The following is a 12,603-nucleotide window of genomic DNA, read 5'->3' as shown; positions in this document are numbered from 1 at the left end:
AAACAATCTGAAGATTCTCCCCACCCCTCTTTTTCTTCATCCTTCTCTTTATATGTTAGGTGTTTCATTCTGTACTCTTCGTTTCTCTTGACTGATTTTGTGGATAGCTGATTTTATTTTGCATTTAGTTAGTATTTAGTTGGTCTACTTCCTTTGCTGTGGTTTATTTTCTCTGGTGATAGCTATTTAGCCTTAGGTGCGCTTCCATCTATAGCAGTCCCTTTAAATTACCCTGTAGAGATGGTTTGTGGGAAGTAAATTCCCTCAACTTTTGCTCATCTGGAAAATATTTAATCCCTCATTCAAAATTAAATGATAATTCTGCTGGCTATTTTTGGTTTGCTGGTCTTCTGTTTCATTGCACTGAATATATCATGCCACTCCCTTCTGGCCTGTAAGGTTTCTGTTGGGAAGTCTTATGATAGCATGATAGGTTTTCCTTTGTAGGTGATCTTTTTCTGCTCTCTGGCTGCTTTTAATACTCTGTCCTTGTCCTTTGTCATTTAAATTATTGTATGGCTTGGTGTTGTCCTGCTTGAGTCCCTTGTGTTGGGAGATCTGTGTTCTTCCATGGACTATTTCTTTCCCCAGGTTAAAGAAGTTTTCAGCAATTATTTCTTCAAAGACACTTTCCATTTTTCTCTCTTCTTCTTCTTCTGGTACCCCTCTAATGCAAATATTGTCTTGTTTGGATTGGCCACACAGTTCTCTCAATATTCTTTCATTCCTAGAGATCCTCCTCTGTCTGTCTCAGCTTCTCTGTATTCCTGTTCTCTGATTCCTATTCCATTTACTATGTCCTCTACCTCATCTAATCTGCTTTTAAATCCCTCGTTTGTTTCATTTATCTCCCTCCTGAATTTGTCCCTTTGTTCTTGAATATTTTTCTGTAGCTCCATTAGTATGCTTATGCCTTTTACTTTGAATTGTTTTTCAGGAAGAGTGGTGATTTCAGTCTCACCAAGCCTTGTTTCTAGTGTATAAGGGATTTTGGATTGAACAAGGTTTGTCTGCCTTTTCATAGTCCTGGAGCAATGGGAAATGGTCACAAGTGAGTAGCGTGGGTATAAGCTGGGAGGACAAAGTCCCTTCCCTCTTCCCAGTCACAGTGCCTGTCTCCGCTGTCTGAGCCAGTTAGCTGTGTGCCTGGAGCGGCCTCTGGGTTAATTCCCTAAGCTGCTGTGGGTGGGGCGGCCCTCATGATGGCCTAGGGTGATGGAGAGGGTCGCAGGCAAGCCGTGCAGTTGTTTGCAGGCAGGGCAAAGCCCTTTTGTGCTTCTTGGTTGCCATGCCTCTTTCTGGTGTCTGGGCCGGTTAGCCACATGCCGGGAGAAGCCTCTCCATTAAGCTGTGTAGTTCCTGTAGGCAGGGCTGGTTTCTGGCTTGTCTTCAGCAATGGCACAGACAGCTAGTTTGCACACAGGTACTGGTGGGGAGTAAGGAGTGGCAGGTTGCTTATTGTGGTGGTGGACCTCGGGGCTGCATTGCCAACCAGGGGGATGGAGCGCCTGAAGCTCCTGAAAGTTCTCAACCTGCTGGGCTATGTGTGCTGGGCCGATTTTGTCCACCTGTTCCTTCTCCTAAACCCTTGCCCTTTTAGCAGCCTTCTGATTGTTGAGTTTTCTTTCAAAGTACCTTTTGCCTCAGGGCAGCAGGTTGTGGGAATCTTTTTGCAGTTTTAGTTTCTGACTTCGGTTTTCAGCCCCTCCAATCTCCAGAGCACCATGGAGTGTGGGTCTGTGCTCCCAGGGTAGATTTCTAGAGCTGGGTATTTAGCAGTCTTGTGCTTCCACTCCCTCTGTTCTCTGATTTTTTTCCTTGCACTGGTGAGCTGTGTTAGGGGAGTGCTTGGGTACCACTGGGTTGTGGTTTTTTTACTTTACCCTTTTCCGTGAGATATTTGCTTCTCCCAGATGTAGACTGGCTTGTGCACTCTAACTTCTGGTTATTCTTTTAGGAATAGTTGTACTTGCTGTATTTTCAAAATATATGTGGTTTTGGGAGGAGATTTCTGCCACACTTCTCATGCTGCCATCTTTTCCACTGCAAGTATTGGCTTCTTTTAGCTAAGAAATATGTACTTTTAGCTAAGAAATATGTATCACGTGAGGATATCTGACAGATGAGTAGATGGAAAAATTTTTAATTACATAAAATAAGTCAGATGGCAATAATGTATCATTAGGCTAAATAAAATGTCTTAATGACTCTTCAGCCTATTGCTGGGTTATCTTCAATACAATTAGGATTGGGATTATACTGGTTGATACAAAAGAATGATAAAATTGGAAATTCTTAATCTTTTAGTTCACTAGTTTGAAATCTATGCCTGCTTTTTTATATTTGCAGATCTTGACAGATCAGAAAGTAGGTAACATCAAGATAAGCATGAAACAAGTTTACAGAAAGCTGAAGAAGTATTATATCACATGGAAAGGGTAAGTAAAATAATGACCATGTAAAATCAAACAAATGATTTTGAATGGCTCTTGATTTCTGAAAAGAACCAGGACAATGCAGAAAATATTCTCATTCTGAAAAGAACCTCATTTCTGAAAAGAACCAGGAGAATGCAGAAAATAAAAGACACTTCACGATTCCCAATGTGGTTGCAAATTTATGCAACACATAAGAGCAAAGAGATAATCTACACATATATATAGCAAGTCCAAAAAAAGGCAGTAATTACAGCTGCTAACCAGAGTGATACTCAAATTGGAAGGACAGCTGATAGCATATTTTTAGGAAATTAATGCACAGGAATTAAAACACTGAATAGAATTGAAAGAAAAAGCATCAATTATGAATATTATATCCATTATTCATTGTATATTCATTATATCCATTATTCAGAATAAATTTTAGTCAAAATATAGGTCTAGGGGCCAGCAGTGTACTATTATAGTAGAGCATGCTGAATCATGATATCAAAGTTGTATTGATTGTCCTCCTAAAGTCTTTTTTAGTTCTTTGGTTTCATATTTTAGTATTATCCAAGCACTACCTCTGGGAAAGATACAAAGAATTTTTGAGTATGTGACCCCAATCATTATTTTATAGTTCAATATAGCATAAATCCAGGAAAAACACTCCTACATATTGGAGTTATCATGTCTAAATTTGTTTGAAAATATTGTACTGCTAACTGAGCAAAGTTATAAACTAAATCATACCTTTTTTTCCTTAAGGTATCCGTCTGAAATTGGTGGATAAAGTTAAAGCCTTAATTTTCCAATATTCTTTATCTTATATGCTACCATCTTTCTATCTCTGATTATATTAGAGATTTTGGAAAAACAGGTTACAAAATTATTACCTTGTGATTTTACACATGTTCTAATATTTGTATTATCCACTTCTCTCTAACAGTGAATTTCAGATATGTCTGGATTGGCCTTTTGAAATGGGTACTAAATAAAATCCTACTTTCAAATCTATCTATGTAAGATAAACTACTAAAAGGGGAAAAATAAAGTTGGCTTTACTTAGTATATGTAAGGATAATTTTTATTCTCCCAATCTGTTTTTAGAAGTAACATATTTCATCTATCATGAAGGCCATGAAGAAGGTTGATGATGTCCTCCGTATATTCAGGTTGACAACAATTTTCACAGTTTTGATTAGCTTCTCAAAATAAACCTAAATTCTAAGAAACTGTATATATGAGTTATATATACATGTATGTATGCAATATATGTGTGTATGCATATTATATGTGCATATATATATATATGTGTGTGTGTATGTATGTAATCTATATAGCTCTGTGGAAGAAATACAGTTGGGTATCAATTATCAAAATTCCTTATCCAATAATACATCATTAATTTTTATTAAAAGTCCAGGATTTGTTTAACATCATGTTTAACATTTTGAAAATCAAAACATGAACTATTTGTTCTCAAGGTTAGTGCTATTATGAGACAATCTCTAACATCTGTGGTTAATAGTTTTTATTTACAGAACAAAACCTTTTGGAATGTCATTGTGGGACTTAGTCTATTTATATTTCTAGACACTGAGACTAATTAATTTACATGGGTAATGTTTGGCTGGCAAACCTATTCATGTTTCAAAAGAAACACCCTATTTGACTCACTGGGAAGCTTTGGGGTCTCATCTCTAGTATCTTTGGTGCTGCTGCTGCTGAATATGAGATTTGGGGATGGAACTAGGGAGGGAAGAGATCGATTTGTTAGAGTAATACCGATATTCATAGTTTCCCCCTTCCCTCCTAAAATTAGGAAGTCAATGAAAGAATAGCAATGAATGTAGGAAGGATTGTTTTTATACCACTACACAAATTTTAGTGATAAAAGCACTTTTGTTCTGTAACTACTGAACAAAGGCTTTTCTTCCCCACCTATTTTCCAGTTTTATAGAAATTGGCTTTCAAATCAGAATTTAAAGTTTTCCTTTGGTGTATAATAGTTTCACTTTTTATGAAAACAATTGTCCTTTTTAAAATTAATAACGTACAATTAACACATTGGTAACATGTAAGAAGAAAAGGTCAAAAGATTAAAGCATTCAAACAACACCAAATACGATGGAATATCAGTCAATGTGATGAGATCATGTCAGAGGTGAGCCCTTCTTTTATCAAAACAATTCTACTAAGTGATCCATATTATTTAAAATTTGGTACCAAATAGCTTATGCTATAGGAAGGCTGCAGCATTATCTCAAATACTAGAGAAAAAAATTTAATATAGTCCAATTAATCATATGAAAAGGCAAGAGTACTGATCATGTTGATGGTATTTCTCATATTTGGAAAATGTTATTAAAAAAAGTGAAAATATTATTCAAATTCTGAAAACCATGGCAGAAGCAAAATTAAAGAGTGGCAGTAACAAATAAATAAAAAGTTAGACAAAAGCACGTTAAATGACAAAACAGCAAAGTAGTGGAACTAAATCATTAAGATTAAATATACTATCTGCTAAAAGGCATGAAAGTATTAAAAATTCTATTAGAATTAGAAATTACTCTTATTTTAAATAGTAAAATAAATAGCAAAGAATATGAAACATAACTTCTAAAAAGTTGAGTAAAAACAAAAAGCACAGAAAATAAAAGACACTTCACGATTCCCAATGTGGTTATTATTTATGGAATGGATAAAACATGTAGAAAATGTCACAACAGTTAGATTAACACATAAAAAAAGCCAACATGTCATATTTATTTAAATAATTTTGTAGAATAGCTGAAAAAGCAAATGTCATCAAATTTAGACAGTTTATGGTGGAATCAATAAGTAAGTATGGCGTGGCATTACCTAACCCTAAATTTCACAACGGGCAGCTTTTATGGTTTGTTGAAGCTGGATCTTGGCTACACAGGATCATTAGACCAGAAATCAGTTGAGCTGGACTAGAGCTGTCCAATTGTCTTAATAGTGAATGTTCCACACTATCTGTCAAAGTAAAGAGAAAGAAAATAAAGATCAGAATGGGGAAAAAAATGAACAAGTTAGAGTAGCTGAGTGTAGGACGTAAATGAACATTTATTAAATACTTGCAGAACATGTGGTAGTAATTATTTTAGCATGTTAAGAATTGAGAGGCTAGAGATGAGGAGGGGTCCAGAACTCAGGGAAGGCTTTCTCCCTGCTCTTTGAGAGCTTACAATCTATTTTAGACAACCTCTAGTCTAGTGTCACAGGATAAATGGTTAGTATATAAAAATGAGAAACAGGTCACGCAGAAACAAATGAGTTACAATATTCCTTCTATTTTTGAAAATGTTTTTAGGTGGGTTTTAAAAACGTGTTTTTAAAAGAGGAGTTAGAGTTTGGCAAAAGGCTATTTAGAAAACTGTCGAAACCCAAAAATGTATGTTTCAAGTTGGTACCGGTAGAACAGGAATATAGGTACCTATGCCATATAATACAGAGTAATTCTATATATCTGGGATATCCTGAGATTTTTTTCTATTTAGATTAACTTGGGCCAAAGAAACAACCTGGTTGTTACTATCTTTTTGACACTTTGCACATAAGCCAGTTCCTAAGGGAACCAAGTTTCCTTACAACACATTTTAAATTTCGGATAGGCTCAACACTTTCCCCATGTGTTCTGGTATCTTTAGAGCAGTACTGTCTCATAGAACTTTCTATGTTGATGAAAGAGTTCTGTATCTACACGGTCAAATGTAGTAGCCACGAGTCACATGGGGCTATTCAGCTCTTGAAATGTGGCTAATTGTAACCAAGGAAATGAATTTTAAATTTCATTTAATTTTATTTAACTTGAAATTAGCCTCATGTGGCTAATGGTTACCACATCGGGGACAGCATGACTTCAGGGGTTCCAACTTGTCTGGTTTGCTAAACTATACACTGGACTGCATTTCTCTGGCCTGTTCAGTACTGTCCAATACCACTTAATATTGTTCACTGCTGTATTCTTAGTGCCTAGAATATTGGTTAGCACATGGTGGGTACTCAATCAATTTGGGTAAATTAATGGAATCTATTGTAGTAATTAATATACAGCTATTCATGCCTACTCAACTACACATAGTTTATTGGCAATATGTTCTGGTCCTCTCAGGAAAAAATTAAGAAGTGAGGTCTCTGATGTATGTGTATGGAATTGCTTGGTTGAAAATTCAAAACGCCTGTGGAGAGAATGGGACAGTGCTGGCTTCAATATGGCTCAGAGAAAAGAAATACAAATAGTTGTATGTGAATAATTTAGGTTGATAAGTATGAGAAAATTGAAAGGAGAGTATTTTAGTATTTTTTAAGAGTATTTTAATACTTAATGGCAAGGAATTTGGTAAGGATGTGGGTATAAGAGTTGATGACAATGATAAGAGGAAAAAAACTTCAGACTTAATTTCAGATTTTATGCATGACTGAAGGGTGGAAACTGACAACAGAAAAGTTTTGAAGAAGTATATAATAATCTGGTTAGGCAATACTAGGACTTAGAAAAGGGATTTGGCAGTGGAAAGAGAAATGAATGTATTACCTTTATAAAGTCAGTGGGCTGAAAAAGGGACACAAAACAGTATAAATAGACTGTGTAGCATCAAGAGGTCAGAAAAATCACTGGTATTTTTTTGATTTTAGGGGAAAAGAAAGATGGACAAACTAACATATGAGATGAGGAGACTGAAAATACAATGTAGAATATTAGGTAGAAAAAATGTAGGAAGTAAAATCACATTCATGACTTTCTGTATGAGTAAGTAGTGACCTTCCATCCAGGTGCTATAGTTTTAAGGTTAAATTAGGAAAAGAATCAAGGCATTAGAGTGGATTTCACTATTGAACACTATTAAAATGAAGAAGAACTGGAAAATCAGAAGACAATTTAGAGGGGAAAGAGAACTGGGCCATGATTAGTAGCTAGTAAAAGGGGAAGAAATGTATTTCTGAATGACACTGAAAGATCAAACCGAATGAAAGGAATGAGAGCCACATCTGAGAATTAATACTTTAGCACAGGCTAGTTGACAGTATTAAGTTAAAGGGAATCTAAGACGACAAGAACTAGAACAAGACCCTTGGATTTGGCTAATAAGAAGCCATCAAATTTTGGCAATAAATCTTAGATAAGTAGTTTGAATATATCTCAATACTTAAGGAACAATAATTTCATATGGAATGAAAAATACACCCCTATACTTTTCCCTCATGCCTTTCCAAAGCAGATAAATTAAAAATATTATTAGTTAAGTACAGAATAAAAAATCCTACTGCTTGCTATGATGTGTCCTCAAAATACGGGAAGATGTTATCCATAAAAAGTTTAGGAAACAATTCTGTATGGGATTAAGATTTGATTAGTTGAATCTTATGCCATGAACAGTAAGATGCTCATCCAGTAGTCTGGGTGCTAAGGGGAAATAAACAAGATTGGGTAAAAGGAGAAAAAATTAATCAGAGGAAATGACAGACTCAGAATGCAAGGGAAGTAAGTGCTTAAACTAAGAATGGATATTCAAATAAAATGTGGCACAAAATGAGATTTCCCCCTGGAAAAGTAGTATAAAATTTACTTAGATTACTGTATCAACTAATACCTATCCTTATATAATAATAAATATCTCAGATCATCTTTATCCACACTTCCCTTTATGGCAATTATAAATATTAAAACAGTCCAGAATCTAAAGGTAAAACAGTCATGTTAGTTTAAAAAAGGGCTAAAAAGAAATTATTAAAAATGGAAGTATAACCAAAGCATTTGTACTGTATTTCACATTATATTTGAAGAGGTTACATAACCTGACAATGGGTTAACCCAAGCGTTGTGAAGCCATGGCCTGTAGGCCAAATCTGGCTCATCACCTATTTTTGTAAACAGAGTCTTTACTGGAACCTAGTCACACTCATTGTTTATATTTTATTCATGGTTGTTTTTTACACTACACATAGTAGTGCTGAATAGCTGAGATAGAGACTCTGTGGCCAACAAAGCTTAAAATATTTATTATCAGGCCCTTTAGAGAACATTTGTTGACCCTTGGTTTAACCTATTCAAGCTAGAAAGAAATTTTCAGGATGAGAACTTATGAAAATCAATGAAAGAAAATCTTAATAAGATGCCTTAAATTCAAAGTGTATATACATGTATTATAGAAATAAGTTATCACCACCCTCAAATATATTGGATTCATCTCGAGCAAATGAAAGTCAAAATCATAAATTACATGTTCAATAGAAACTTTGAGAGAAAATAAGAAGCTATTGATACTAATGCTTTTGAATAGGAGTCTCAAAAGAACAGGATTAATTAGATGTATGTTTAGATATATTGGGAGATAACTTAAGTATTTGTGCACTAGTTACCATAATGCTTAGTTAAATCTATACTTCATGTTTTATTGTCAGAAAGCTGAGTTCTTAGGTCTTTACAAAAGCACAAAGAACTTTCCTGTAACATTTAAGTTTGTTCTTAGCACTTCCAAGGCCTTGACTATTTGAGATTATTAGTGTTTTTTATGGAAAATTACACATTATATTGTTTGTTTTAGAAGGTTGTGTTTACTCTTGTGGTAAACTGTATGTGCAATATCTGTTTAGTACTATTCCTCATATACCTGTTCCTATGTCATCACTTCTTTACTTTGAATAACCTCAACCAGTATGTAAACCAAAGAAGCTCTCTTGAAATTATGCAAATGTAGCTAAAGACATTCCTCCTTATAAAAGTTTATGTTACAAGCAAACTAAAGTGATTCTAACACAGAGACTGATTTTTTAATTTTTGCTTTTCTACGTACTTATTAAAAGTACAACAGAAATCTTCATAAATAATTACAAAAGGTTAACTGTTTAAGTGTATGTGCACACAGTCTCCTTAGGCAGCCTACTGAAGGTCTATGGAGCCCTTCTCTGAATCATGTTTTTAAATATACAAAATTTTTAATTACATAAAATAACATAGGATTAGAATGGAAGCAAATTACACCATAATACACTTATATCCATGGACTGTTTATGAGGGGGTTTTAGACCAATTAACTTTAAAATTCAATCTTAGTACCTCTTTACTTTGAATTCAAAGAGTAAGTGTAAATGATTGTAATGGTGATTATTCTATGCCATTAAGAAATAGTAGCAAAACTCTCTTGAATTTTGCTCTTAAACATGAGCAACTTTTTCATGAACATATCTCCTCAGGCAATGGAAACAAAAGCAAAGATTAGCAAGTGGGACCACATCAAACTAAACAGCTTCTGTACAGCAAAGAACACCATTAGTAGAACAAAAAGGCATCCTACAGTATGGAAGAATATATTCATAAATGACATATACGATAAGGGGTTAACATCCAAAATATATAAAGAGCTCAACACCTCAACACCCAAAAAGCAAATAACCTGATTAAAAACTGGGCAAAGGATCTGAACAGACACTTCTCCAAAGAAGAAATTCAGATGGCCAACAGGCACATGAATAGATGCTCCAAATTGGTAATCATCAGGGAAATGCAAATTAAAACCACAATGAGATCACCTCACACCAGTTAGGATGGCCAGCATCCAAAAGACAATGAACAACAAATACTGGTGAGGATGCAGAGCAAGGGGAACCCTCCTACACTGCTGGTGGGAATGTAAATTAGTTCAACAATTGTGCAAAGCAGTATGGAGGTTCCTCAAAAAACTAAAAATAGAAATACCATTTGACCCAAGAATTCCACTCTCAGATATTTACCCAAAGAAAACATGATCACAGATTGAAAAAGACATATGCACCCCTATGTTTAAGGCAGCACTATTTACAATAGTCAAGACATGGAAGCAACCTAAGTGTCCATCAATAGATGAATGGATAAAGGAGATGTGGTACATATACACAATGGAATATTATTCAGCCGTAAGAAGAAAGCAAATCCTACCATTTGCAACAACATGGATGGAGCTAGAGGATATTATGCTTAGTGAAATAAGCCAGGCAGAGTTTACATTAGGGTTTGTTCTTGGTGGTGGTTCTATGAGTTTTGACAAATGCATAATGACATGTATCCATCATTATACTATCACACAATATTTGACTGACCTAAAAAACTCTGCGCTCTGCCTAGTCATCTCTCCCTCCCTCCAACCCCTGAACCTTTTCCTGTTTTCACAGTTTTGCCTTTTCCAAAATGTCATATAGTTGGAATCATACAGTATGTTGTAGCAATTTCAGATTGGCTTCTTTTACTTAGTAATATGCATTGAAGGTTCCTCCATACTTTTTCATGACTTGGTAGATCATTTCTTTTTGGCAATAAATAATATTCATTGTCTGAATGTACCACAGTTTATCCTTTCATCTACTGAAGGGCATCTTGGTTGCTTCCCAGTTCTGGCAATTATGCATAAGGCTTGTCTAAACATCTGTGTGCAGATTATGTATGGACATAAATTTTCAACTCACTTGAGTAAATACGTGAGAGTTCTGTTGATAGATTCTGGTGTAATCATATGGTTAGCATTGTAAGAAATTACCAAACTCTCTTCCAAAGTGATTATACCATTTTGCATTCTACCAGCAATGAATAGTTTTTGTTGCTCCACGTGAGTGTCGGCATCTGGTATCAGTGTTTTGAATTTTCATTATTCCAATAGGTGTGTGGTAATGTGTCATTTTTTAAATTTGCAATTCCCTAATACCATAAGATATTCAGCATCTTTTCTTATGCTTATTTACCATCTGTATATCTTCTTTGGTGAGGTGTCTATTAAGGCCCTTACCCCATTTTTAAATTGGGTTGTTCATTTTCTTACTGTTGAGTTTAAAAAAATTTATATATATTTGGGTAACATCCCTTTATCAGACAGCTTTTTTGGCAAATATTTTCTCTCAGTTTGTGGCTTGCCTTCTCATTCTTGACACTGTCTTTCACAGTATTTTTTAATTTTAATGAAGCCCAGCTCATCAAATATTTCTCTCATGGACCATACCTTTAGTATTATCTAAAAAGTTATTATCAAACCCAAGGTCATCTAGATTTTCTCCTGTTATCTTCTAGGAGTTTTATAGTTTTATGTTTAGGTCTGTGATTAATTTTGAGTTAATTTTTGTGAAGAGTGTAACATCTGCATCTAGATTCACTTTTTGTACGTGGACATCTAATTGCTCCAGCATAATTTATTGGAAAGACTGTCTTTTCTCTATTGTATTGTATGTCCCTTTGTCAAAGATCGGTTTACTATGTTTATGTGAGTATATTCCTGAGCTCTCTATTCTGTTCCATTGATCTATTTGTCTATTCTTTTGCCAATATCACACTGTCTTGAGGTAGCTTTATAGTGTCTTAAAGTTGGGTAGTGTCAGTCCTCTTATCTTTGTTATTCTTTAATATTATGTTGGCTATTCTAGGTCTTTTGCCTTTCCATATAAACCTTAAATTAGTCTGTCTATATTCACAAAATAACTTGGGGGATTTTGACTGGGATCGTGTTGAGCTTGTAGATCAAGTTGGGAAAAACTAGTATTTGACAATATGGAGTCTCCCTGTGCATGCACATGGAGTATCTCTCAATTTATTAAGTTCTCTGATTTCTTTCAAAACTACAAAACTTTTGTAGTTTTCCTCGTGTAGATTTTGTACATATTTTGTTAGATTTGCACCTAAGTATTTCATTTTTAAAAATTCATTGCAGGTAAATAGGAAGGCAATTGACTTTTTAAAAATTAAAGTACTGTTATACAATCTTATGTTGGTTTCAAATATACAACACAACTGTTCAACAGTTACCCATATTATTAAATTCTTAGCCTGTCTAGTGCAGTTGCTATCTATCAACATAGTAAGATGTTACAGAATCACTGACTATATTCTCCATGCTGTACTACTGTCCCAGTTACCACCTTATATTGTGATTGTGAATCATGAAAGCATTTGACATTTGCATATTAACTTTGTATCCTGCAGCCTTGTTATAATTGCTTATTAGCTCCAGGAGTTTTTTGGTCAATTCTTTTAGATTTTCTATGTAGATGATCATGTCATCTGTGTACAAAGACAATTTTATTTCTTCCTTCCCACTCTATTACATACTTTTATTTCCTTTTCTTATCTTATGCATTAGCTAGGACTTCGAGTACAATATTGAAAAGGAGTGAGAGGGAATGTTCTTGACTAGTT

At 34.6% G+C, this 12,603-nt stretch overlaps 2 protein-coding genes across 6 annotated transcripts in view; one reads left to right on the top strand and one right to left on the bottom strand.

Moving 5' to 3' along the window:
* Positions 1 to 5,389, top strand: part of MARS2 (methionyl-tRNA synthetase 2, mitochondrial) — a 29,079-nt gene extending 23,690 nt beyond the window's left edge. For 4 of the 5 annotated variants that reach the window (XM_073218576.1, XM_073218574.1, XM_073218575.1 and 1 more), the window contains one exon: positions 2,350 to 5,389. The gene's annotated coding sequence lies outside the window, so the exon portion shown is untranslated. The remainder of the gene's footprint in view (positions 1 to 2,349) is intronic. The other variant, XM_073218573.1, reaches the window with a different exon arrangement.
* Positions 1 to 12,603, bottom strand: part of BOLL (boule homolog, RNA binding protein) — a 65,526-nt gene that overhangs the window by 10,889 nt on the left and 42,034 nt on the right.

The sequence above is a fragment of the Manis javanica genome, chromosome 12 (assembly GCF_040802235.1).
Source record: "Manis javanica isolate MJ-LG chromosome 12, MJ_LKY, whole genome shotgun sequence".
In the NCBI taxonomy this organism is placed as follows: Eukaryota; Metazoa; Chordata; class Mammalia; order Pholidota; family Manidae; genus Manis; species Manis javanica.
Note: the sequence above shows the minus strand (reverse complement) of the source record. Positions and strands in the feature narration are given on the sequence as shown.